The sequence below is a fragment of the Aedes aegypti genome, chromosome 1 (assembly GCF_002204515.2).
Source record: "Aedes aegypti strain LVP_AGWG chromosome 1, AaegL5.0 Primary Assembly, whole genome shotgun sequence".
Lineage (NCBI taxonomy): Eukaryota > Metazoa > Arthropoda > Insecta > Diptera > Culicidae > Aedes > Aedes aegypti.
The window spans coordinates 49,350,962-49,377,383 of record NC_035107.1 but is presented as its reverse complement, the minus strand read 5'-3'; the positions used below and the strand labels follow the sequence as shown (position 1 = coordinate 49,377,383).

At 38.1% G+C, this 26,422-nt stretch overlaps 1 protein-coding gene across 1 annotated transcript in view; it reads left to right on the top strand.

The window, feature by feature from the left end:
- LOC5569480 (neuronal acetylcholine receptor subunit alpha-7) overlaps positions 1–26,422 on the top strand; it is a 716,979-nt gene that overhangs the window by 631,336 nt on the left and 59,221 nt on the right. The window lies entirely within an intron of this gene.

Below are 26,422 nucleotides of genomic sequence, written 5' to 3'. Positions count from 1 at the left end.
TCCGGGGACTCGATTATCCGGGATTCAATTATCGGGAATTTTAGACTCGATTATCCGAAATTTGTTTTTTGATGTTCTTGTTTTTCAATTTTTATGCATAAATCTGAGATATTTTTTTATTGCAATATACAATATGAATGGTTTTGCAGTTTAGAACGTATTTAAGAAAGGGGGGGTTTGAAAAAGTGTTTTTTGTGTGTATGCTGGTCAAAACATTTTTTTCTTGTAAAGACCCCTACTGTTCCTAGCAGGGCTGTGCATTTTCGAAATCATTTTGTGAAACACGAAGGCTTGGTTGTGTCGTCTCGATGGTGACGAACAACTGCGTCGCTTCGTTCTTCGTTCCACACTCATTCGTTTCGTTATCCGAATTGAAAGCAACGAACAAGAAAGGTGAAATGAAAGAGTAAGAATTTCGTTTCATTTAATTTCGTTGAAATTTATCAAAATGTTTCAAATAGCATTTTACCTATTTTTTGAAATGTAATTATGTAACTTGTTGAGTAATTAATTAAGATAAAGAAACTATGCGGGCCACCACGTCGTTCATTTGAATTAAACAGCTCCTACAGTTAGGGACTACCGATTGAAACACCAGCTCGCTGCGATGAGGCTCCGATTTACGACGCGCGACGCACAAGCAGCACAAAAAAGATGAGAGGCTACGCTTCCTGCGATGAAAGGAAAGGTTCGTCGGATTGAAACGAAACAGTAGAGTTTCAACTGAAAGGCAAGCTTGAATCAGTCAGTTGGGGATTGAAAATGCTTTCAATGAAATGAAAATGTACGGCCCTGGTTCCTAGAAATAAAAATCTGGTGACGCCACCGCATCATATAAATAAAATAACGAAAAGAGATAATATTTGAGTTCTTTTATCAAAGATATATTTTTTTTTCCTTAGTGATTCGATTATCCGGAGGATTTGATTATCCGGAGTGAAAAAAAAATCGATACTCCGGATAATCGAGTCCGACCTGTATATAATTCTGAGTAAGATCTGGCAGAATATCCGACAAATTAGTACAGTCATCTCTCCCTTGCTCAATATTGAAGGGACCATCGAGATAGGGAGGTATCGAGTTAAAGCACATAAAATCAATGCAACTGCGATCCAAGGGACCATCGAGTTAGCCATAAAAAACAATTTTTACTATGGTTCTCTAACTCGATATCGAGATACGGAATATCGAGTAAGTTAACTGTAATAGTATTGAGAGGGTTAGGAGCCTTCCTTAGCCGAGTGGCTACCAAGCAAAGCCATGCTGAAGGTGTCTGATTTCAATTGCCGGTCGGTCCAGGATCTTTTCGTAATGGAAATTTCCTTGATTTCCCTGGGCATAGAGAATAATCGTACCTGCCACACGATATACGAATGCAAAAATGGATACTTTGGCAAAGAAAAGCTTTCAGTTAATGACTGTGGAAGTGCTCATAAGAACACTAAGCTGAGAAGCAGGCTATGTCCCAGTGAGGTCGTTAATGCCAAGTAGAAAAAGGGTTAGGAGCAATAGGGTTTATGTGACAAAATCCATGTTTTAGGAATATCTATTTTTCAGCAATTTTGCAGTCCATACGAATTGTATGGGAACCAAGAAATAAAGCCAATATTTTACGTGTTATTATATTTTTTTTATTTTGGACTAGAAGATCATCTAAATGTACCTCTGAGAAGTTTTAAAACAGTAGAATTTCTAAGTAAACCTAACTCAAAACCAACCAAAATGTCGCTTTGGACCTCTTAATTATGAGCCTTTTTCGTGTAAAATCATGGATAGCATTCTCAAAAAAATAAGGTTGGATTTCGATATGTATATTATACGAGGTTTCGAAGTAATATTGGGCACAATTCTCATAAAATCCGAAACAGCATTCTTACTCACATCTGACCAAGATTTTCGCAACATCCTCATCATGATTATTTACACATTCCGGGTCATTAAGCGCACAAAATGCAAGATTTCAAATAATAGTAGGTAGGATACTGGCAGAATTCTGGACATTATTTCCACAGAATCTTAAAACTCTGGGGTAGATTCATCAAAATATCCCTGGTAAATAATATTATAGGGGGGTCTGTAGCCTTGAGGTTACGCTTTCGCTTCATAAACGGAAGGTCATGGGTTCGATTCCCAGCCCCTCCACAGAAAACCCGCCTCACGGAGGACCGTGCTTTGGGGAGCACATCCATCCAAGTTGATGTAAATATAGATAAGTTGAAAATAGATCTGTATCGGTAAAGAAGCTACAGATCAACTGATTCCGGCACAGTAGTGGCCACGAGCACAGAGTGCCTTAAAAAAAATAAATAAATAAATAATATTACCATATTTTCAGAAAGTACTCTCACAATATCCAGTAGGATGCGTAGAAGCAACTACACAGCGCAACAAAAATGACATTTTTGCGTGTCTCAAGGATCAAATTATGTGTCTCTAGTAGATTTGGGATTGCTGAATCTGATACCGTTCTCAGAAATTTCCCAGCTCGTCAAAATTTTTAGCTACAGGTCGCCAAAGTTGTATAAAACGTTGGTTTTATTGATGTTTACCTAATATTTGCAGTATATTTTATCAATTTTTGTTGTGATCTTATCCACCAAGCATGCAAGGGGGCCTAAACTTTCGTTTTAGATATAGTTTGGTTGAAATTTCACGATTAAATTTAGATTAAACCGATTTTTTCAACATGCTTGCAGCCTCCATACAAAATTCTTCGTTTCTCTTATATGGCAAATTACAATACTTTTCTAAACCATCAAAAAATAACTTTTCCGCATCAAAAGTATAATAAACTTTGATGATTAGTTTTGTTACACATATAAAGTTTGAATTCTGTGGCAAATTAAGCAAATAAATTTCCTTACAAGCTGGCAAACTAGCATGCAAGTTGTCTGAAATAGTCAATTTTTGCATTTTCAACAACCAATATCTCAAAAACTAGACGTGCTATGATATTTCTGTAAACGGAAATGGATTCAGCTACCCTTAATTAAGTGATTAGAGGTATTTTGATGCTGGAGACAAAATCGTGTTCCGCAGTGTTATTTGTTTTTCTCCAAAGAAATTGCTTCAAGCTTTTATCAGATTTCATTTCAATATTTTTACATTTATGGCCAGTCACGCAAAATTACGGCCCACGGTTCTAACAGGTTGAGAAGGCCCTGCGTTAGAAGAAATCATTCCAAACTAAAAAAATGCTTGAAATTTCAAAGAGAATTCTTCCATGGAATAACCTCTGGGAGTTGTGCTACTTTTCCCTAATGACTATTTACATATTGCCAAAAATTTCAAGGATGGTGAATATCGAAAGAATCGTCAATCTAAGGAAAAAGGGTGCCAATTAGATGCTTTATTTGGTCACCGCTCTATATGAGCAACTCAGTAAAACGAGGTGTGCAGGATCGACGTACGGAGAAAGGACATTCTGGGAATAGTAGCACAACTTCTACTAAGAAATCTACAGCATTTCCAGTGGGAATTTGGCAAATCAAATGCGCATACTTCTGGATGAGCCTTCAAAGGAGGATTTCTCCAAAACCACAAGAATATCCTCAGACTTCAGATAAAATCTTTCTGCATTTCAAATGAAAGAACTTCAAGAGTTTGAGCTAGAGCCTGATTGGCCGCCCATGGTTGCTGCTTGCCAGATCAGCTGCACTTACACAAGGAATCAAACTGATGGCTGCTAGGAACTAACAGACACCCTCAGTGTGTAAGTGCTCGTGATCCTCTGTTTTTTAGGCAACAATGACGCCTGCCACGTCAGAGTTCATACCAATGAAAATGAATGAAAAAGGAAATGATGTTGCATTTAGTTTATAGGCCAGGGAAAGTGGTTCACCTAGAGTGAATTTATAGCTTAGCTTAGCTTAGCTTAGCTTGACTGACTACACATATCAATGGTTGCTATTCCGTGATTGACCGAAGTCAGTGAAAATGCACAAAGAATCAACTAGAAGTTTGGCTGGGATTGGCCATAATCTTCTTCAATGTGCATAATTCAGTGCCTCTATTTATACAGGGTCAATAACGGCGTCGGCCACGTCCTTGCAGTCAGGTGGGATTGGGGGAAGGAATGTTAGTGTGTAACCTTTGCTATTTGGAGACCGTGTTTGCCTCTGCATCTCCACAAAGGTTACTGGGAGGGATGTTTGTTAATGGGAAGGATCGTTGGGTCACAGGATTCACTTTGATAAGCGATTAGACCATGATAAATAATGATTTGTGAGATATATACATGCTTATTTGCAAATATAATATTTTCATTTGATATGAACAATTTCTATGTAGAGGAAAATTATGCCGACACTTGAGGTGACGAACCATTCAAAGTTTGTTGAACAAATACCTAAATGTAACATTCCTACAGCTGTCAGGACGAAAGCATGTGTAATTATATTTTACTTATTTGAAAAGAAACAAAAAACTTGATTGGTTGGAACATCATAGAACACTCTTATTCTTATGCCGACACTTACAGTGGCGAACCATCCAAAGTTTGTCGAATAAAGTGAACTTTTCGCAAGTCTACACTTGTAGTGTCGAACCATTCAAAGTTTTTTTTTAATTACAAAAATAAAAGTAAAAAGGGGTGTTCTGAAAATAAAAAAATGTGAAACATAAATAATTCATGAATCAGAGTTTGTGTCGACACTCACAGTGACGAACAATTCATAGTTTGTTGAAAAATTCATATTTACGTCCCACAATTGTAACGATTAAATGTGCAGTCATTCATCCCAAAGAACACACATGTTACAATTGATGCCCGTCAACTCTTATAAGACTATATTTTGTCATATAAGAGCTAACACGCATCAACCATAACACGCGCGTTACTCGGGATATTTTATAGATTAGAAATAGTAGCATGAAACGAGCTCACCAATTGATCCTTTATCCTTCACTGTGCAGCCACAATCCACTCTCAGCTTCACTCGTTTGCTTGGCTATATAAAAGCACTCAGAAAAAAAAAAAAAAAAAAAAAAAGGCGCGCGACCCGAAAAGGAAAAAAAAACTTGGCTTTCTTGACGCACTGCCCAGCAGCAAGCGTCAAGGTCAAAGGATCAAAAAGAACTAACCGATCACGCCACTTTTTCACTTACTAGACCGACGCGCGACATGTTTGATCCTGCCTCCGTCGCTCGCCCCCGTAGGAGCAAGTGTCAAGGTCGAAAGATCAAACAGAACTCAACAATAACAAATTCCCGGCGTCTCGAAAACAAACTGTCTTGCTTGGGCTCTCCGAAGCACTGCCCAGCAAAACGCACGAGAACGAAACACAAACTCCCGGCGTCCCGCAAACGCGCGAAACTAAAAACAATAACAAACTCCCGGCGTCCCGAAAACAAACTGTCTTGCTTGGGCTTTCCGAAGCAGTGCCCAGCAAAACGCGCGAGAACGAAACACAAACTCCCGGCGTCCCGCAAACGCGCGAAACGAAAAACAATAACAAATTCCCGGCGCCTCGAAAACAAACTGTCTTGCTTGGGCTCTCCGAAGCACTGCCCAGCAAAACGCGCGAGAACGAAACACAAACTCCCGGCTTCCCGAAAACAAATTATCTTGCTTGGGTTTTCCGAAACACTGCCTAGCAAAACGCGCAAAAACGAAAAACAAACCCCCGGCGTCCCGAGAACAAACTGTCTTGCTTCGGTTCACCTAGAGTGAATTTATAGCAGAGAAAAAGCAGATTTTGTATGAAAACTGACAAGTAAACCAATAATAAGTTCACCCTTTTCTCCCGGCCTATGCGGGAAGGTGTAGGTCTGGTAAAATTTTATGGCAGAGAGACTTGCTGTTTGGTTAGCAGACTGCCTATTTTGCGGCGTAAGAAAAGGCGTGCTATAATGATAGAATGATGGAAACGTACGGAAACGGTTGTTTTGTCCGTTTCTTGTTCTTGCAAAGGCTATTCACTGTGATAGATTGAGAGTGGAAGATAGAAGCATTAAGTGAAAGATACAACTACAAAGTATGCAAAAAGGGACGGGTCTGGGTGAACTCATGACCTTCTGCTTATGAAGCAGAAGCGGTAGCCATTAGACCACCAACCGCGTCTATTCAAATGAAAGAACTTTAAGAGTTTTAAAAAAGGCTTTCTTGGCATTCGAGCAGATAAAACTTAATATGATTCCACTGTGAAACCTCCCTTTGGTTCTAGTCTTTGGGTGAATGTTTTTTCAGGATGCACTGCGTCAGGGTTCCTCAGTGAATTATGCTTGAGATTGCGGTGATTTTATATGTAATCTCTAATTTGTTTTGAACAGGAACCTCTCTGTAGTTCAAGTTGGAATCCTAAAAAGATTCAGGATGGAAGCATTTCCCCTAAGGTTCTTCTTCTTCTTCCTGGCGTTACGTCCCCACTGGGACAGAGCCTGCTTCTCAGCTTAGTATTCTTATGAGCACTTCCACAGTTATTAACTGAGAGCTTACTATGCCAATGACCATTTTTGCATGTGTATATCGTGTGGCAGGTACGAAGATACTCTATGCCCTGGGAAGTCGAGAAAATTTCCAACCCGAAAAGATCCTCGACCGGTGGGATTCGAACCCACAACCCTCAGCTTGGTCATGCTGAATAGCTGCGCGTTTACCGCTACGGCTATCTGGGCCCCTAAGGTTCTGGGAGTGAATTTGTTTTCAGTTTAAAACACAGAATAACCAGGGAATTCCTCCTCTAATTTCAGAGTAAATCCTCGTGAAATCACTCCTTGTGGTGTTCAAAATCAAGTTACATATTTTTTAGTGTACAACATTGAATTACAAAAATCATCGAATCGTAAACAGAAATCCAGGAAATTCAGTAGGAGCCTCCACACAGTTTCAAACAGCAAACCGTTGAAGGATTTCATTAGAATTGAAGGATTCGAACGATAATCCTCCTAGCAAACCAGGACTGAAAACTATCCTTGAAATTCAAAGAATTCCACAAATAATCAACGAGAAGTTCGGCTGGGATTGGCCATAATCTTCTTCAGTGTGCATAATTCAGTGCCACAAGTGGATATGTTTATGCTTTGTGAAACTGTATAAGCCATTTTACGAGACGTTTCGGAACAGCTGATCGCCGCTGTGGTAGGAATGTTAAATAATATTACTAGTTTTCCTTTTGTGTGTGTTCGAATAAGCTTGAACATGCTAACTGAGCACCACTAATCGGAATCAATGTGTGAACATGCCAGAGAGGTAAAAACAAGACACTTTTGTGATCAAAAATATTTTAATAGCTTTTCTCCATTTAAGTTTTTGTCTGTGTGAAAAGCTACGCTAGAAATGCGCACAGTCATCAGCCATCATCATCGCGAAAACTGACGACGATGATTGAAATGTCCCGGGTCTTCTGTAATTTCACCTGCTTTGTATTGGCAGCCATGTTAACACTGTAGCTCGCAATTTTAAATTGATATAACTCAGTCCGCATGATAAATATTGGTTCGAAAAAGTATCGCTCACATGTGGAAACTATACTGATACTTTTTCAACTGAGTCAGTGCAAAACCAACTGTTTTTCTTTACTTCCAAATCATGAGATGGCTTGACACCAATCATTAACGACGCGTACAAATTTCAGTGATGGCCTACTTCGCCTACCGTCACATGAATGCAATGCGTTGTGCTAGATGTACAATATTGCTGTTTGGGTTTGACGTGTAAGAGGTCAAATGGGCTCCAAATTCGGCAACATAAAATAATCAAAGGACACTTAACAACCATTATGAAATTCACCGCCAATCAAGCAAAATAAAGTTATCCTTGACTAAGCCTCCCCTGTAAACAAATCTTACCGCGTTTGGTCTTCCCGTACCTATTTGATATTTGCGTTTCAAACGCATGCAGCGATAACATAAACACAGCGATCATGAGAAAATTTTGTCGGAGTATACTGCTTCGCGTTAAAAATTGGGTTGACAAACGTGTGAAGTTTGATTTTTGATCACCTTCGCCGCGTCGCAATTCGAATCTCAAGTACCGTAAAACGGGGTAACTTTGAAAGTTTTTTCGAAGAAAACTTGAATATCTATGCATGCTGTTTCAAAGATTGTTTAACGCTACATGGAAATTTCTGACTTACATTACAAAAATGGTCCCAGTTTGTACAAATGGTTTTCGCTAAGAAATTTGGGACCGAATTCATGTTCTACTATAACTAGGTTGTCAAGGATAAGTGACGAACTTATAATGGCTTCAATAAATAGTGATAGTAGAACATATTGTTTGTGAGCGTTTCAAAAATGCTAAAATCTCATCAATTTTTAAAATTTGCATATAAATCCTCAAATGTACCTGATTCCAACGAAAACAGCTTTGACGTGAAGTACCATACACGGAAGTTTGCGAATACCCTTTAATATGTAAAAATTCACCCGTTTCCGCTAGAAGTGCCTCTCCACTTTTAATGAGTAAACACGGTTTACTCTTTAACGGGTAAAAGCGGTTTCTGTCAATGAATGGCTATTTTTACCCTTTTTGTAAATCTCACTCACGGCATAAAAAGGGTAAAAATTTACCCTTTTTGGCATAAAAGGGTAAAAATTTACACTTTTTGCGATTAATAGATACAATTATAACCTCAAATCATGACTTATGAAAAAAAAAATTAAATCCAAATAATAGATTTTAATAATACAATTAATTAATTAATTCATTAATATATAAAGATATTTATATTATTTCTGCACCAACAGCTAATCCCATTCGATAATCGCTGGTACTAGTACATGTCAGCGACAGGCAAGGTGGCAGGAACAACGGGACAACCTGGAAATTATGCGTGTTTCAAGATTATTATCAGTTAATCTGTATAGAGATGTTTAAGTTCATAACTTACCACTTCATTGTATGCTTTCATCGGTAAACACATGGTATACAAAAAGTAAAAGCTACACACAAATAACTACCATTTTCAATCGTATACTGCGTCGCACAGCTGCTTCAAATTACTATTATTGATTCCCAACTATTTTTCACTCATAAATGGGTTTTTAAACACTTATTTTTAAACTACATTTGCTTTACTATAATGGGTATTTATTTACCCTTTTTACATTTCTGAAATTACCCACTTTCTGACAGATATTGATGCTATTCCAAAATGAGTATTTTTTCACCCATTAAAGGGTATTTGCAAACATCCGTGTACTAATACTTTTTATTTTTGCATTCGTTTTTCTCAACTGATTATCAGAAACTTTATTATTTCGTTTAGTATGTTGTGGGTCTCGCACTATCAAAGTTACCCGCATTAACAAAGTTACCCCGTTTTACGGTATACCGAAGTCGTCGAAATTATCGCAGTATGTGTGAGACGAAATCATGTATGAAGTAACCAAATGTTTGTGTGGTTCGTTTGTAGAGTGCCGTCCATCGGTACTCCGTCACCAATGCAAAGTGATGTTATTAGATGTCATTAAATTTCAGAAACTTAGAGTAAATCATTTTAAGTGTGCACCTTGAAAATGGTTTCCTGCGATCAGGGAGTGAAATTATCGGTCACTGCGACAATCATAAGCACTCAAGCCGATTTTCCAAAGGAAAGAGACTTGCGATAATATCCTACCCGACCTGCACTGCGAGAGTATGCTCTCACGAGATCTGCATCAGCGAATTTATATTATCACCAGCAACGAGAAGTTGGCTTCCTTCTTTTCTACTCTTGTTTCGTCGATTTGAGTGTCCCCCGCTTCCACATGTAGCTTTTATATACCAAATTTCTGTCCCCTTTCAATCAGCTGGCGTGGTCGAGTGGTCATGGTGCATGCGCGTTTCGAAAATGTTTTTTGTTAATGGACATGGGTTCGAACCCCGTCGGCGGCAAACATTTTTGTTATTTCCCTTGTGATAATTATCGTGATAAGTTTAGAGCCGATAGAATTGGATCAGTGCGTATGATCGGATCAATCTTGGCTTTTCGTTAGTACAATGATCAACAATTATAGCAGTTCACAAAATCTATTTCTCGCAGATATGTAAGGAGGATCCTGCAAGGACCTCCAAAATTCTAGCTTTAACGCCAGACGACGTAAGTCGTCTACCAGAATTCACTGTTTGATTGCCCAGCTAACTCAAGATCTAGTCCTTTGAAGAATCCACCTCCTTTTTACCTTCCAAATCTCCCAAGCTTCCTTCCCAAAATTGGTTTTCCTTTCCAACGCAAAATTCAAAACTATTCACTAAAAGTTCTTTTAAACATTCCCAAAGTTTATTCATAAAATTAAGTTAAAATTTTTTGAAGCTGATTAAAAGAATTAAATAGTTCTCAAAACTCTACTTATAATTAGGAAAAAAAAATTAATTTAGTTTCAAAAGCTACTTTGCAGTTTGAATTTTGTATTTGGTTGCATGCAACACTTCTTTCCTAGCTATCTCTCATCTCTGCAACATTCCCTTGAGTTTGCAACAATTTATTAAAAAAAAATCCTATCAGTGACGTCACTTGCAAATCTATTTATCGGTTCTCTGTGAGTCAAAACAAATTACTCTCGTTTTCACTACTATTACAATCCCATCGGCCGTTACTGTTATTAGTGGTGGTATCAAATCGATTCAGTACTGTCGTGGTATGTTTTTGGTACTTACACTGCCCATACTCGCATAACAGTCCCATTTATATATGAAATCCCATATAATATGGGACTGTTATGCGAGTATGGGCAGTACAGCTCTCCGCAGACTCGTGGGTTACCTGGCTGATAACGGCCGCCGGCCATCAATTCTTGTACGATCACTTTCGAGAGTCGGGACGGTAGGCCCCGATGAAACTGTGGAGGATCGTACTGCTTCAATCTCATGGCAGCACGAGGTTCGGGGTCGTCGTATGGGCGTCGTCCACGAATTGAGCTCGGGCGAAGCTCGATCCAGCGACGGTCGATGTAAACAACACCACGACGAGATGGATCCCGATGATGGGGTGGATGGAACACGGATCAGACGGCCTGATTACCATGGGTTTTTCCCGGGACGTGAGTCAAGGGCGATTCACTCCGGCGGTGGCAGACTTTCCTCACTCAGACGTCTCGCAAATCTCTGCAACCACGTGGTGACGGGTGGTGCTCGCGAGGCCGGACTCCTTACACCGTTGGCCACGCTCTCTGGGTATATCTTTAGTGGCCTGGAGCCACGAGGCGAAAAATATCCCCAGGGGATCGCCCCTCGTCTGATCCTTAGCACACGTGTTGAAGATAGGTGCTATTGGTTTCTGTGCTGGCGGTGATGGACTCGCATGCACTAGCGACGATTCGCTCCTCCACACTATACACCTCCACTAACCACCCAATGGCGGTGTGGTCACTGCTGGTGACTGTGAAATCCAAACTTAATTAGCACCAAAAATACCACCAATACCACTTCTTGAATTTACCTCACAATTCAGCTAGACTTTTCTTCTCCGTATTTTTACTGGCTATTAATGACTCACGATTGATTTTCCTATTTTTTTGTTAAAATTGTAATTAGATATCACTTAATTAAAACTCAATTAACATGTGCTCACCCTGATAGAATTTCTTCCTCAACTAGACTCACGATTTTTTTAAATAGTGGAATTTTAGCAAAACTTCACTCTGAAAATAGCTTTAGGAAAACATTTCACATTAAACTTTATTTAATTAGATTTAGAACTTCATACTTTTTAGCAAACTTAGCAAACACTTTTAATTAGCTTCTTTTGAAATATTCACTTTATAACGATCTTCTCAGTCCGGTGGTCTGAACGGGTAAGATCGAGTAGATTTGATCTCCGTTCCAGGACCCCTTATAATTTCTTTTTTTCTTTTCATTTAGGTTTCCGGTTCAATTTCTTGATTACCTATTTCATATTAAAAATTTACTTTCCAGATACTACTTAACCAACACACACTATCCTCCGACTGGACTTTAACCAAAATTTTAATACTTTTAAAACAACTATCGATTCGAGCACTTTTACATAAGGGTTGCCTATTTTGCAGGCGCAAATTCAATTTGGATAGGGTTCTGAATGAGACGGTTGTAAATCCGTTTCAGATAAAGGCGGCAACTAATTATCGGAATGCTTGAAAACGCAGGTAACCCCTAGTTATTTAGAATGTATAAACGTGATGATATATTTTTTGCAATTCCTCATCGCCAATCTGTAATGGCCTGCTTTCCTGCACTGAAGTATGCAATGCGGGAAAAGTCATTACGCAACTGAAATCAGTGCTCATGTTTTGATTTGCGTAATGAATCATAACACAACAATTGTTCAGAAATTGTAAAATAATGGTGAATGCATTCCGATATAACTTCTGATACTTCAAGTGGTGTTCTACAAAATTGTAAGAAATGTTGTACGTAACTCGTTGCAGAACTCGTCGTAATTGTCTTAAATAAGTTTACGACTCGTGCTGTAAAAATCATCATTCTGCAACTTATTCCGTAAACTACTATTTTGCAATTTCTCATCGTAATAGGCTGTTTTTCATCACGCCAACCCGTCATGAAATGGCCTACTTTCCCGCATTGTCGTATGAGTCTATTACCTTACTGAAAGCGTTTGGTAATGACTCATTACGCAACGCATTTCTATTTCGTAATGGTCCACATGTGGGGTGATGCACAAATTACGTCACGCTCCAAGAGGGGGGAGGGTGTCGAGCCAAACGTGACAAGCCTTATAAAATTTTCGGAAGACTCATACAAAAAGTGTGACAAAGGGGAGGGGGAGGTGGTTGACAAAATTTGAAATTTAGCGTGACATAATTTGTGTACCATCCCTGTAATGAAGCACATGTGATTTATATAACTATCATTCTTATGTAAAAAAACATCAGAATCGGAATCGCTCATTGTTTCGAATAATGATGCTATCCGAACGATGGTTTTAAAAATTGTGAAAATTGCTCAGTACAACGTACTATGATCAGAATTTTTCACACATGGCTACGGACGGGAAAAATAGTTTAAAAAATATTCCTCAAGAAACGTTTTATAAAATTGAAAAAAAAAATTACGCGACTCTGTGCAGAGCTCGATTTTAACAGCACTCTCAGTAACATTAAGCATACGGCTCGTGCTGTAAAAATCTTCATTCTGCACCTTGTTGCGTAAACAACTATTCATTAGTTCTTCTGAGCACAACCAGTACACGCGTATTTCCATTTACTCTCAAACCTTTGATTCATACAATAGTTTTAAAATTGGTATGGACCGTGGTCTATATCCAGACATTCCAACCCCCTTATATGACCACGTGGTTTATGGACGGCTCCTGACATCAACATGACTCAACTGTGAACCACCAACAATTTCATTCATAATTTTACTCAACATAATAGACTGCATTGGGAGCAGATATGTTATTTGAATAAGATGAGTATAGAGATTTTTTCCTTTGGTAAACAAGAGGTATACCTACACAAAACGCACATCCGTTTGAATTACCATTTTCAAAAATAAGCAAAGAATAAGCAAGAATTAATATCAGTTTTCAAAAGGTCCATTACTTGCATTGAAAACCATCACAAGAAGTTGTTGTGTAAAACACAAACCCTCCAAATGCATTCACGGACCAAAGCATAAACCACCGGACCCTAGAAACCCATACGGAAAGCGACATTTCACCGGCCAGAGTCAAAGCATCTCTCGAAAGTCAAACAAAATTGGCTCGATGCCATCAAATTCTCAGTTTCGTGTTCGCGCTGGTACTGGCCATCAGCTGCATGGGGGTTCGAATGGATGGCAAATTCGAACTTTTTTTAGGAAGGAGGGTTGTGAATTGGGAACACACGTTTCTTTCTTCACCCCTCCGTACAGTCCATCGCAGGGAAACAAAATGAATGGCAAGAAAAATTACCTCGGCCCAGGTCGTCTTTCTCCGAGGGTTTTCCACGGCAGGGTTGCCAAACATTCAGGCTGCTTCTCAGCTTAGTGTTCTTATGAGAATTTCCACAGTTATTAACTGAGAGCTTTCTTTGTCAAAGTCAAAGGCCATTTTCGCATTCGTATATCGTGTGGCAGGTACGATTATACTCTATGCCCAGGAAAGTCGAGGAAATTTCCATTACAAAAAGATCCTGGACCGACCGGGAATCGAAAAATCAAACATTTTTTTATAAATGACTGGTATTTGCTTGAATTTCTAGTGTTATTCACATTTCTATATCAACTTTTAGAGATACAATCAAAGAAAATATCACAGATTTGAGTATGGCACCCCTGGTCCAGGGTAGTTGGTCAGTTTTTTTTCCGGCCTCCATCCGACCGACGAGTCGATTTATTTTCTTCGATGCAAATGCAGCAGATCCGTTTTTTTTTATTCATTCTCTATTTCGTTGCAATGAAAAACTGGTTTACCCTGCCTGCGCATAGCCAAAGTTCAATTATTTCCGCTGGATGGACGGTTCTGCTGTAACAGTTATTTTTCCCGTGCTCTTGTTTGGGGTGGTGCATGTCGGAACTAATGTGTGTCCCCGAAATGGGAACCGAACCGGGAAAAATGCGCAGGTTGTAAATTCGGACGGTCCGACAGTTGGGAGGAAGAGAAATGTTTGCATCAGCAGGTTGCAGATCTAAATGGGATTATTCTTTGCTTATACCTGAATGGCTTTCATGAAGGAAATTTTTGAGACGTTTCGGGTTTTGGGAAATGTGAAAAGAATTCAACGAACTGCATCATTAAGCTTTGCCGGATAAATTCCAGCAAAACTAAAAAAGTCGAAATAGAAACTCTTGTGAAAAGACTGCATTAATGCTGCAAGGAGTAAAGGCTCCATGTTACCCATCAGTATCAGAATAATTCATGTGATGGGATCCCCATGCTGTACAGTACGATTAGAATTTTCCTCAGGTGATTTATACGACCTTGTAATTGATTGTGTAATTGTGACACAAGGTCGCTAAAAACGGAGGGTTAACTGCAAACACTGTTTTCTCGGAGGTTCAAACAGGAATAATCTGTAGATATACAAGTACAAAATTCGATGACGGTTATCCAATAAGTTGAATCTGAATCTGAATCTGAATCTGAATCTGAATCTGAATCTGAATCTGAATCTGAATCTGAATCTGAATCTGAATCTGAATCTGAATCTGAATCTGAATCTGAATCTGAATCTGAATCTGAATCTGAATCTGAATCTGAATCTGAATCTGAATCTGAATCTGAATCTGAATCTGAATCTGAATCTGAATCTGAATCTGAATCTGAATCTGAATCTGAATCTGAATCTGAATCTGAATCTGAATCTGAATCTGAATCTGAATCTGAATCTGAATCTGAATCTGAATCTGAATCTGAATCTGAATCTGAATCTGAATCTGAATCTGAATCTGAATCTGAATCTGAATCTGGATCTGGATCTGGATCTGGATCTGGATCTGGATCTGGATCTGGATCTGGATCTGGATCTGGATCTGGATCTGGATCTGGATCTGGATCTGGATCTGGATCTGGATCTGGATCTGGATCTGGATCTGGATCTGGATCTGGATCTGGATCTGAATCTGAATCTGAATCTGAATCTGAATCTGAATCTGAATCTGAATCTGAATCTGAATCTGAATCTGAATCTGAATCTGAATCTGAATCTGAATCTGAATCTGAATCTGAATCTGAATCTGAATCTGAATCTGAATCTGAATCTGAATCTGAATCTGAATCTGAATCTGAATCTGAATCTGAATCTGAATCTGAATCTGAATCTAAATCTGAATCTGAATTTTAATCTTGATCTTAATCTTAATCTCAATCGAAATCGAATCAAATCAAAGTCGTAGTCCCACTAAATGATCAGCCTACTGAAGGCTGCCAAATATTCTGAAGCAAAATACAGTGATCCCTCCATGAGTCGATGTTCCATGACTCGATATCGACTCATGGAACCATACTGGAAGCAAAATTTCATGGTTACTATGATGGTCCCTTCAAACAGCTTTCCAAAGGCTTGCTGTTCCATGACTCGATATTTCCATGAGTCGATGGTCCCTTCAATATCGACTCATGGAGGTTTCACTGTAGAAACTAGACATTAGCTTTTTATATGTCTTTAAAACTATAAGCTTCAAACTCGAAATCAAACGTCGGGCATATAAATAAATCATTGGAAAATATCGGGCTTATGCAATTCTTTCGTTTCCATTACTGTAACAAACAAACTTAATATTCCCAATGCTCCAGCATTGCACCCAAAACGACACTCTCCCGAACAATATTGTCTCGTTCCATTACGCTCGACAGAACAGATGACACTTCCAACAGCTCCAGCGAGCTTTCCCGATTTCAAAAGCCTAAAGGTCAAGCAATTAAGCAAAACAAAGCCCTGTGTGCCAGCTCCCAATTCGATTCTTCCGGCCGTCATTGTACTGTGAAAGCCCTGCAAAGGCTCGCCGCTTAGGTCCAAATTTACGACCACTGTGTCACCATTATTCATAGTTTAGCTCTCCTCTGTTTGGCTGTGGTAAGAGCACGAAGATCTTCCATTTCGTTCGTGATCTATTGTTCTGGTTTTCTGGACTCGGGGGGGTTGAAGAGGGGCGAAACTCCCCCGAAATACTTGGCGAACTGGTGTGGTTTGCTGTGTGACCCCTAAAACCCCCAAATGTAGGCAAAGTACGGTCTCGGCCTCGGTGTATGGGCCCATACATCATCCTATTGTTTGAAACAGTTCCAAAAATTAAAATGAATCCTTCTCGCTGAATAAATAAACAAATGGCAACTTTTTGGCTGCAGTTGGGGCCCTTTCCATCCCAAGATGGTGGAATGGGAATGCAATTTGTTCTTGCTTTCTTGATTCAAGAGAAGTTTTCTTGGAAGACGATGCAGCTCTCGCCTGCTAGATAGAGGCAACAGAATTTCATTTCGGTTCGTTCTCGTTAGCCAATGCGCTCTAGATTTTTGCAATTAACTTGCTTGTTTTAGTTTTTGGATAGTTCTTTCTCGTTCAATGCAGCAAAAATCTCGGAGGATTAGAATTCAGACTGCAGTGCTAACGAATGAGCAAATGATGTTGGCATAATGATTTTTATAGGAAAACTGGAGCGTTTTGCTTCTGGCAGACTTGCTTACATGATTGCTTCATACTGTTGCTACCGAGAGCAGAAATCAATCGCGTAAAATGTTGCCAAATATTCATCATTGAACAGATTGCCTTACAAAAGGAAGGAGATAATCTTCTGGCAAGTCAAACTATCGAAGCTCAAGCAATGTACTACCATTTGTTAGTATGTAACCACCCTTCTTTCTTCTTAGCTTCTACGAGGGAAGTTGTTTATGTCAGCTTACATTACACGTACTCGTGTTTCCTCGCTGGATTTGGACCCCTACTGCCTTACAACACATCCTCATTGGCACTTCCCACAAGAAAGCAAGTGAGCTTTCTCAAACTTGAAGTTGGCTACAGGCGAGAGGTTATATCATCTGCAAACTACTCAATTTGTGTGCGAACACGTTCGGCAAACAATGCTCGATATAAATCGTTACACGTCGGAGGACCGATACAGATACAGATATGTACCAGAACCATGGCCTCATATAATACGAAGATGAATGCGCAGATGTTTGCATGCTCCAAGTCAATGTTTATAAACGGAAGTGTGGAGAAGCTGCCCGAGTTTGTTTGTCTTATGTGGGAAACTAACTTGCAGCAGTTTATCTTCCGTCGATGTGTGGCTTCTGCGCCCGAAGGAAGAAGTGCATGAGTGCATTCTTGAGTGGATTTTTTTTCCTCGAAATGCTTATTATTTGTAGCAACATATTTCACATTTGTTCAGCTGAAAGCATTCCATACAACATCCCAGTAGATTGGGTTATCCATAAATACCATTTTGAGTTGGAATAAATCAAGCTAAAACCACTTTGTAACTTTGAACGACATATAACAAGTTTGTTTCGATTCTATTTCATAATATTTGGCAGCCTTCAGTAGACTGGTCATTAAGTGTCAACTTCGATTTCGATTCGATTTCGATTTGATTTCGATTTGATTTCGATTCGATTTCGATTTGATTTCGATTCGATTTCGATTCGATTTCGATTTCGATTCGATTTCGATTCGATTCGATTCGATTTCGATTCGATTTCGATTCGATTTCGATTCGATTTCGATTCGATTTCGATTCGATTTCGATTCGATTCGATTCGATTTCGATTCGATTTCGATTCGATTTCGATTCGATTTCGATTCGATTTCGATTCGATTTCGATTCGATTTCGATTCGATTTCGATTCGATTTCGATTCGATTTCGATTCGATTTCGATTCGATTTCGATTCGATTTCGATTTCGATTCGATTCGATTCGATTTCGATTCGATTTCGATTCGATTTCGATTCGATTTCGATTCGATTTCGATTCGATTTCGATTCGATTTCGATTCGATTTCGATTCGATTTCGATTCGATTTCGATTCGATTTCGATTCGATTTCGATTCGATTCGATTTCGATTCGATTTCGATTCGATTTCGATTCGATTTCGATTCGATTTCGATTCGATTTCGATTCGATTTCGATTCGATTCGATTTCGATTCGATTTCGATTCGATTTCGATTCGATTTCGATTCGATTTCGATTCGATTTCGATTCGATTTCGATTCGATTTCGATTCGATTTCGATTCGATTTCGATTCGATTTCGATTCGATTTCGATTCGATTTCGATTCGATTTCGATTCGATTTCGATTCGATTTCGATTCGATTTCGATTCGATTTCGATTCGATTTCGATTCGATTTCGATTCGATTTCGATTCGATTTCGATTCGATTTCGATTCGATTTCGATTCGATTTCGATTCGATTTCGATTCGATTTCGATTCGATTTCGATTCGATTTCGATTCGATTTCGATTCGATTTCGATTCGATTTCGATTCGATTTCGATTCGATTTCGATTCGATTTCGATTCGATTTCGATTCGATTTCGATTCGATTTCGATTCGATTTCGATTCGATTTCGATTCGATTTCGATTCGATTTCGATTCGATTTCGATTCGATTTCGATTCGATTTCGATTCGATTTCGATTCGATTTCGATTCGATTTCGATTCGATTTCGATTCGATTTCGATTCGATTTCGATTCGATTTCGATTCGATTCGATTCGATTTCGATTCGATTTCGATTCGATTCGATTCGATTCGATTCGATTTCGATTCGATTTCGATTCGATTTCGATTCGATTTCGATTCGATTTCGATTCGATTTCGATTCGATTTCGATTCGATTTCGATTCGATTTCGATTCGATTTCGATTCGATTTCGATTCGATTTCGATTCGATTTCGATTCGATTTCGATTCGATTTCGATTCGATTTCGATTCGATTTCGATTCGATTTCGATTCGATTTCGATTCGATTTCGATTCGATTTCGATTCGATTTCGATTCGATTTCGATTCGATTTCGATTCGATTTCGATTCGATTTCGATTCGATTTCGATTCGATTTCGATTCGATTTCGATTCGATTTCGATTCGATTTCGATTCGATTTCGATTCGATTTCGATTCGATTTCGATTCGATTTCGATTCGATTTCGATTCGATTTCGATTCGATTTCGATTCGATTTCGATTCGATTTCGATTCGATTTCGATTCGATTTCGATTCGATTTCGATTCGATTTCGATCGATTCGATTCGATTTCGATTCGATTTCGATTCGATTTCGATTCGATTTCGATTCGATTTCGATTCGATTTCGATTCGATTTCGATTCGATTTCGATTCGATTTCGATTCGATTTCGATTCGATTTCGATTCGATTTCGATTCGATTTCGATTCGATTTCGATTCGATTTCGATTCGATTTCGATTCGATTTCGATTCGATTTCGATTCGATTTCGATTCGATTTCGATTCGATTTCGATTCGATTTCGATTCGATTTCGATTCGATTTCGATTCGATTTCGATTCGATTTCGATTCGATTTCGATTCGATTTCGATTCGATTTCGATTCGATTTCGATTCGATTTCGATTCGATTTCGATTCGATTTCGATTCGATTTCGATTCGATTTCGATTCGATTTCGATTCGATTTCGATTCGATTTCGATTCGATTTCGATTCGATTTCGATTCGATTTCGATTCGATTTCGATTCGATTTCGATTCGATTTCGATTCGATTTCGATTCGATTTCGATTCGATTTCGATTCGATTTCGATTCGATTTCGATTCGATTTCGATTCGATTTCGATTCGATTTCGATTCGATTTCGATTCGATTTCGATTCGATTTCGATTCGATTTCGATTCGATTTCGATTCGATTTCGATTCGATTTCGATTCGATTTCGATTCGATTTCGATTCGATTTCGATTCGATTTCGATTCGATTTCGATTCGATTTCGATTCGATTTCGATTCGATTTCGATTCGATTTCGATTCGATTTCGATTCGATTTCGATTCGATTTCGATTCGATTTCGATTCGATTTCGATTCGATTTCGATTCGATTTCGATTCGATTTCGATTCGATTTCGATTCGATTTCGATTCGATTTCGATTCGATTTCGATTCGATTTCGATTCGATTTCGATTCGATTTCGATTCGATTTCGATTCGATTTCGATTCGATTTCGATTCGATTTCGATTCGATTTCGATTCGATTTCGATTCGATTTCGATTCGATTTCGATTCGATTTCGATTCGATTTCGATTCGATTTCGATTCGATTTCGATTCGATTTCGATTCGATTTCGATTCGATTTCGATTCGATTTCGATTCGATTTCGATTCGATTTCGATTCGATTTCGATTCGATTTCGATTCGATTTCGATCGATTTCGATTCGATTTCGATTCGATTTCGATTCGATTTCGATTCGATTTCGATTCGATTTCGATTCGATTTCGATTCGATTTCGATTCGATTTCGATTCGATTTCGATTCGATTTCGATTCGATTTCGATTCGATTTCGATTCGATTTCGATTCGATTTCGATTCGATTTCGATTCGATTTCGATTCGATTTCGATTCGATTTCGATTCGATTTCGATTCGATTTCGATTCGATTTCATTTCGATTCGATTTCGATTTCGATTCGATTTCGATTCGATTTCGATTCGATTTCGATTCGATTTCGATTCGATTTCGATTCGATTTCGATTCGATTCGATTCGATTCGATTTCGATTCGATTTCGATTCGATTTCGATTCGATTTCGATTCGATTCGATTCGATTTCGATTCGATTTCGATTCGATTTCGATTCGATTTCGATTCGATTTCGATTCGATTTCGATTCGATTTCGATTCGATTTCGATTCGATTTCGATTCGATTCGATTTCGATTCGATTTCGATTCGATTTCGATTCGATTTCGATTCGATTTCGATTCGATTTCGATTCGATTTCGATTCGATTTCGATTCGATTTCGATTCGATTTCGATTCGATTTCGATTCGATTTCGATTCGATTTCGATTCGATTTCGATTCGATTTCGATTCGATTTCGATCGATTTCGATTCGATTTCGATTCGATTTCGATTCGATTTCGATTCGATTTCGATTCGATTTTCGATTCGATTTCGATTCGATTTCGATTCGATTTCGATGATTCGATTTCGATTCGATTCGTTCGATTTCGATTTTCGATTCGGTTCGATTCGATTTCGATTCGATTTCGATTCGATTTCGATTCGAGTCGATCGATTTCGATTCGATTTCGATTCGATTTCGATTCGATTTCGATTCGATTTTCGATTCGATTTCGATTCGATTTCGATTCGATTTCGATTCGATTTCGATTTCGCTCACGAGCATACACCTCCTAATTGGCGTCTAACAAACGCTTGAAAAGTGTTTTCGAAAAAAGGACGTAAACAACTCCGTTCAACTTAAAATGACTGATCGTTGTGAACGGAGCTTGCTACAACAGTAGCAATTGTTCCCACTGCGTGTGTTTCCTAGAATGTATAATTTGAAGTTTACCGCCATTAAACATCCTCCCTGGTGTATTCGCATGAAACCTCTTTTTTACGACCGCATCCTCATCATGGGCGGTTCTGGTGGAAGATTCCATTAGCCTCAAGTCACCATCCCTTCCCCAAATCCGGACTGTTCTTACAAGGGAACAAACACCCGGAAAAACAACAACTAGGTACGAAAAACCGGCTTCACCCCTTTGTCACAAACAAGCAGACTCAATACTGACGAAATATTCATCCCATTCAAACTTGCGTCAGTTTTCAAATGTTAAACTCAAATTTTGAGCGAATTATGTTTTCCGTGTACCTCCCAAAATGTCAGATAAGAACAACCCTTGTGACAAAACCCAAAACCACACAGTGAAAATTTGTCAACCAAGCGAACGTCAACGGTAATCTGAAGTGTCAAAAAAGTTGGAATTTCAAGGCAATTTTTTCAATTGAAGTTCGATTTTGATTTGCAGGCCAAATGCAAACTGTTTTATGCAACATACTCACCAGATGGTGGTAGTGTGAACTGGGCGATGCATTCTGAAGGAATTTGTTCTTAAAATTACGTCTATTTGTCTGTCTGCCTTTGTTATACATCTCCTCCACGAAGGTTAAATAGAATGCCGGGTCTCACATCCGGGGCAGGGCATACGACGGACGCAGAACAAGAACTCCGTTCCGTTAACCAACTGTAACGAACCGTCGTAAAATTGTGCTTCATTTACCAGCAAGAACAACAACAAAAACACCGATTGGTGTTTCTGTTGTTTTGATGGATTTCGTCGTAAACTGAAAATTGAGCTGAAACAACAAAAAATGGATTGCAAATCTAGTAAGCCGGTCGAGACAGTAGCAGTGACCCGTAACCGTTACCGGCCTACTGCGACAGTTTTCTGACATTGGATGTACACAAATAAGGTCGATTGCAGGGCAAACAATCCAGTAGGCTACTTAGATTCTTCTGAAACACACTAATTTTAACCCGAAAAGGCGGAAAAAACAGAACGCGAACACGCACCCTGATCCAATTTTTTTTTGTCGGCAATGGGAAACCCAACCATAATTAATTTCGGTTTAATTTCCTTAATTAGTGTATTTTCAACTCAACACCGTCTGGTTGGCAGACCACCACAGGGATGCCGTTCCATAAAGCCAGTGGAATATGTTTGCACGTCATGCTTGAATGAGTAAACGCAGGAATTTCAACATTTAATTTGATTAGAACTCTGAAATATATGTTGCAGCATTCAATCTGGCAACATTGCTGGGTAAATACGATACCGTAATGTCGAGTAGTATTGTTCCCTCACAGTTAGTCGCATCTGATTTTTATTAAGTTATTAATTCAAACAAACTAAATGTAGGGAAGTAAATGCAATGGTTTACCTTTAGGCTCAGGTAAATATTCTCTACCAAAAGTGATTTCAGCGTCTTCAGCATTCAGTGAATTTTTAATACAAAAGTTTTTTTGACAAGCAACAATCAAAGTTTCAAAAACATTTGTTTCACGGTCGACGAAAAAATTTGATATTTTATACGCCTTTTAATGATGATAACAACTACACCACATGCTCCATCAAGTCCAACATTACTACAAACACAAAACTTTTATATCTCTTTTGAGTTTTGATCCAGATTTCAAAGAAAATTCAGTGACAACTGCTAAATTGATGTTATTATCTGTTAGAAAATTAATCAGCTCCTCCTCTTTACCAATCAGAGAACGAGCATTCCAATTCAAAATATTCAAACAATTATTTGGATCCGATAGAGAAACGTAGTCCGATAACAATTTTATTAGTAAATTTTTCACCAACTTGGACTGCTTCAGCAATTGTGCCATTTGAACCTTGCATCAATTATTTGATTCAATTGTTCAGTTAAAAAATTAAAATCAGGGACAGAAATTTTACTAGAAGAGCGGTTCCACGCCAAATCGGTAAACGATGAAACTCGACTACCTTGGATTCAAATGGAATTTTGCACATAGTTAGAATAAGTTTTTTCCACTGATGGAGAGACCATTTAAAATCAAGAGTAACTTCTGATAAGGGCGTAAGTATTTTTAGCATCACCATTTAAAAAAAATTGTACCTCGGAAACCGTTTGTTATAGAGAAAAAGTGTCTGAGGAGGGATGGTAGACAATCAAATAGACTTTGTAAAAAAAATATACACTGAAAAAAAAAATACTTTTATTTTCATGAAAAAATCGAAATTAAATCTTAACACACAAATTGCAAAAAATAGGTATCTTCGATTTTTTTCAAATTTTTTCTGTAAAATTTCAATGTAAAACCAGATGTTTTAAGCACAGTTTCAACATGGTGCAATCTAATTTAAAAAAAAATTCTAAGAGCAACTTTTGGTGTATTTCTGAAAATTCAATTTCTGGTTATAGAAAAGGCGTTTTGATGCTGCAATATGATTCTTTATCCAAAAACAATTCAAAATTCTAATATCAATGATCTTCCTATAAGTAACCGCTTCAAGATATTTGGGATTGAATTATATTAATATCATGAAACTTAAGAAAATACGCCCGTTTCTTACATTATTCCAGATGCTCCATCAACAATACGTTAATCTCTTCCCACATTAATATCCCATCTACTTTTTCTTTGACATTTAGACGGTTGGATGAACTGTTCGAAAGATAACCAATAGAAGTTTAAAGGCGTTTTTCCTTCTTATGCTCCTTAACATCATTCATATTATCATCACAGACAAACAGACGTCACACTCTCATCATTGTATATCGACAACCTTTTTAACGTTCGATTCAAAAATATGGTAGGTGGCCAATCCGCCACCTGCAGCGCTCGCATCATTTTTGTTCGCGTTTGACGTTTACACACTACCGCCATCTGTTGGCCCGTCGGCCAAATACACTAATTTTAGCATTGGGCGTCCCTGTCCTAGTGACTATGATTTTGGATCGAGATTTGTTCTAAGTGTTACGTCTGTTTGTCTGTATTATCATCTTCCATCGTAATACCACAAACAAACAGAAGTAACACCTAGAACATTTTTCACAAAATTCTCTCGACCACAAATACTACCACCATCTAGTGAGCTTATTGAACGAAATAACTTTTTGTGCCACATGTCCAACAGGTGGTGGTAGTGTGAAATGTCAAAGGAACGAAGGAAAGCAACGCGCGCGCCTCTGGTTGTGAACTTGACAACTGTTGTATTTTGAACTGATCGTTAAATTCGTGGGCGATGGAAATTTATCCAGTGTTTCGTCTGTTTGTCTGTGGTAATACTTATATTAATTCTCAACAATATTCCAACAATCATCCTGTATCTTTCGAACAGTTCATCCAACCGTCTAAATGTCAAAGAAAAAGTAGATGGGATATTAATGTGGGAAGAGATTAACGTAACATTGTTGATGGAGCATCTGGAATAATGCAAGAAACGGGCGTATTTTCTTAAGTTTTATGATATTAATATAATTCAATCCCAAATATCTTGAAGCGGTTACTTATAGGAAGATCATTGATATTAGAATTTTGAATTGTTTTTGGATAAAAAATCATATTGCAGCATCAAAACGCCTTTTCTATAACCAGAAATTGAATTTTCAGAAATACACCAAAAGTTGCCCTTAGAAAAAAAAAATATTTTAAATTGCACCATGTTGAAACTGCCCTTCAAAAATGGGATATTAATGTGGAAAGAGATAAACGTAACATTGTTGGTGGAGCATCTGTAGTAACTTATGAAACGGGCGTATTTTCTTAAGTTTATGATATTAATATAATTGAATCCTAAATATCTAGAAAACGGTTAGTTTTAGGAAGATCATTGTTATTAGCATTTTGAATTGTTTTTGGATGAAGAATCATATTACAGCATCAAAACGTCTTTCCTACGGCCAGAAATTGAATTTTCAGAAATGCACCAAAAGTTGCTCTTAGAAAAACTTTTTTATTTTAGATTGCACCATGTTGAAACTGTGCTTAAAACATCTGGTTTTACATTGGAATCTTACAGAAAAAATTTGAAAAAAATCGAAGATACCTATTTTTTGCAATTTGTGTTTTAAGGTTTAATTTCGATTTTTCCATGAAAATAAAAGTATTTTTTTTTACAAAGCCTATTTGATTGTCTACCATTCCTCCTCAGACACTATTTCTCTATAACAAACGGTTTCCGAGGTACATTTTTTTTTAAATGGTGGTGCTTAAAATACTTACGCCCTTATCAGAAGTTACTCTTGATTTTAAATGGTCTCTCCACCAGTGGAAAAAACTTATTCTATTATATCGAAACTATGTGCAAAATTCCATTTGAATCCAAGGTAGTCGAGTTTCATCGTTTACCGATTTGGCGTGGAACCGCTCATGAGCAACAATTTACATTGATATTTGTAAGTAATGAAATTCTCGCGTAACTTTTCAAAACGTCCTAAGTAACAAATGTAAACAAATCGAGATTATCATTGCAAATCATTTGCGTTGCACCACTTAGCAGCACACTAGAACACTCGTTGTGATATATTAACAATAAATTAATCTATTAAAAGCTTAACAAAATGACC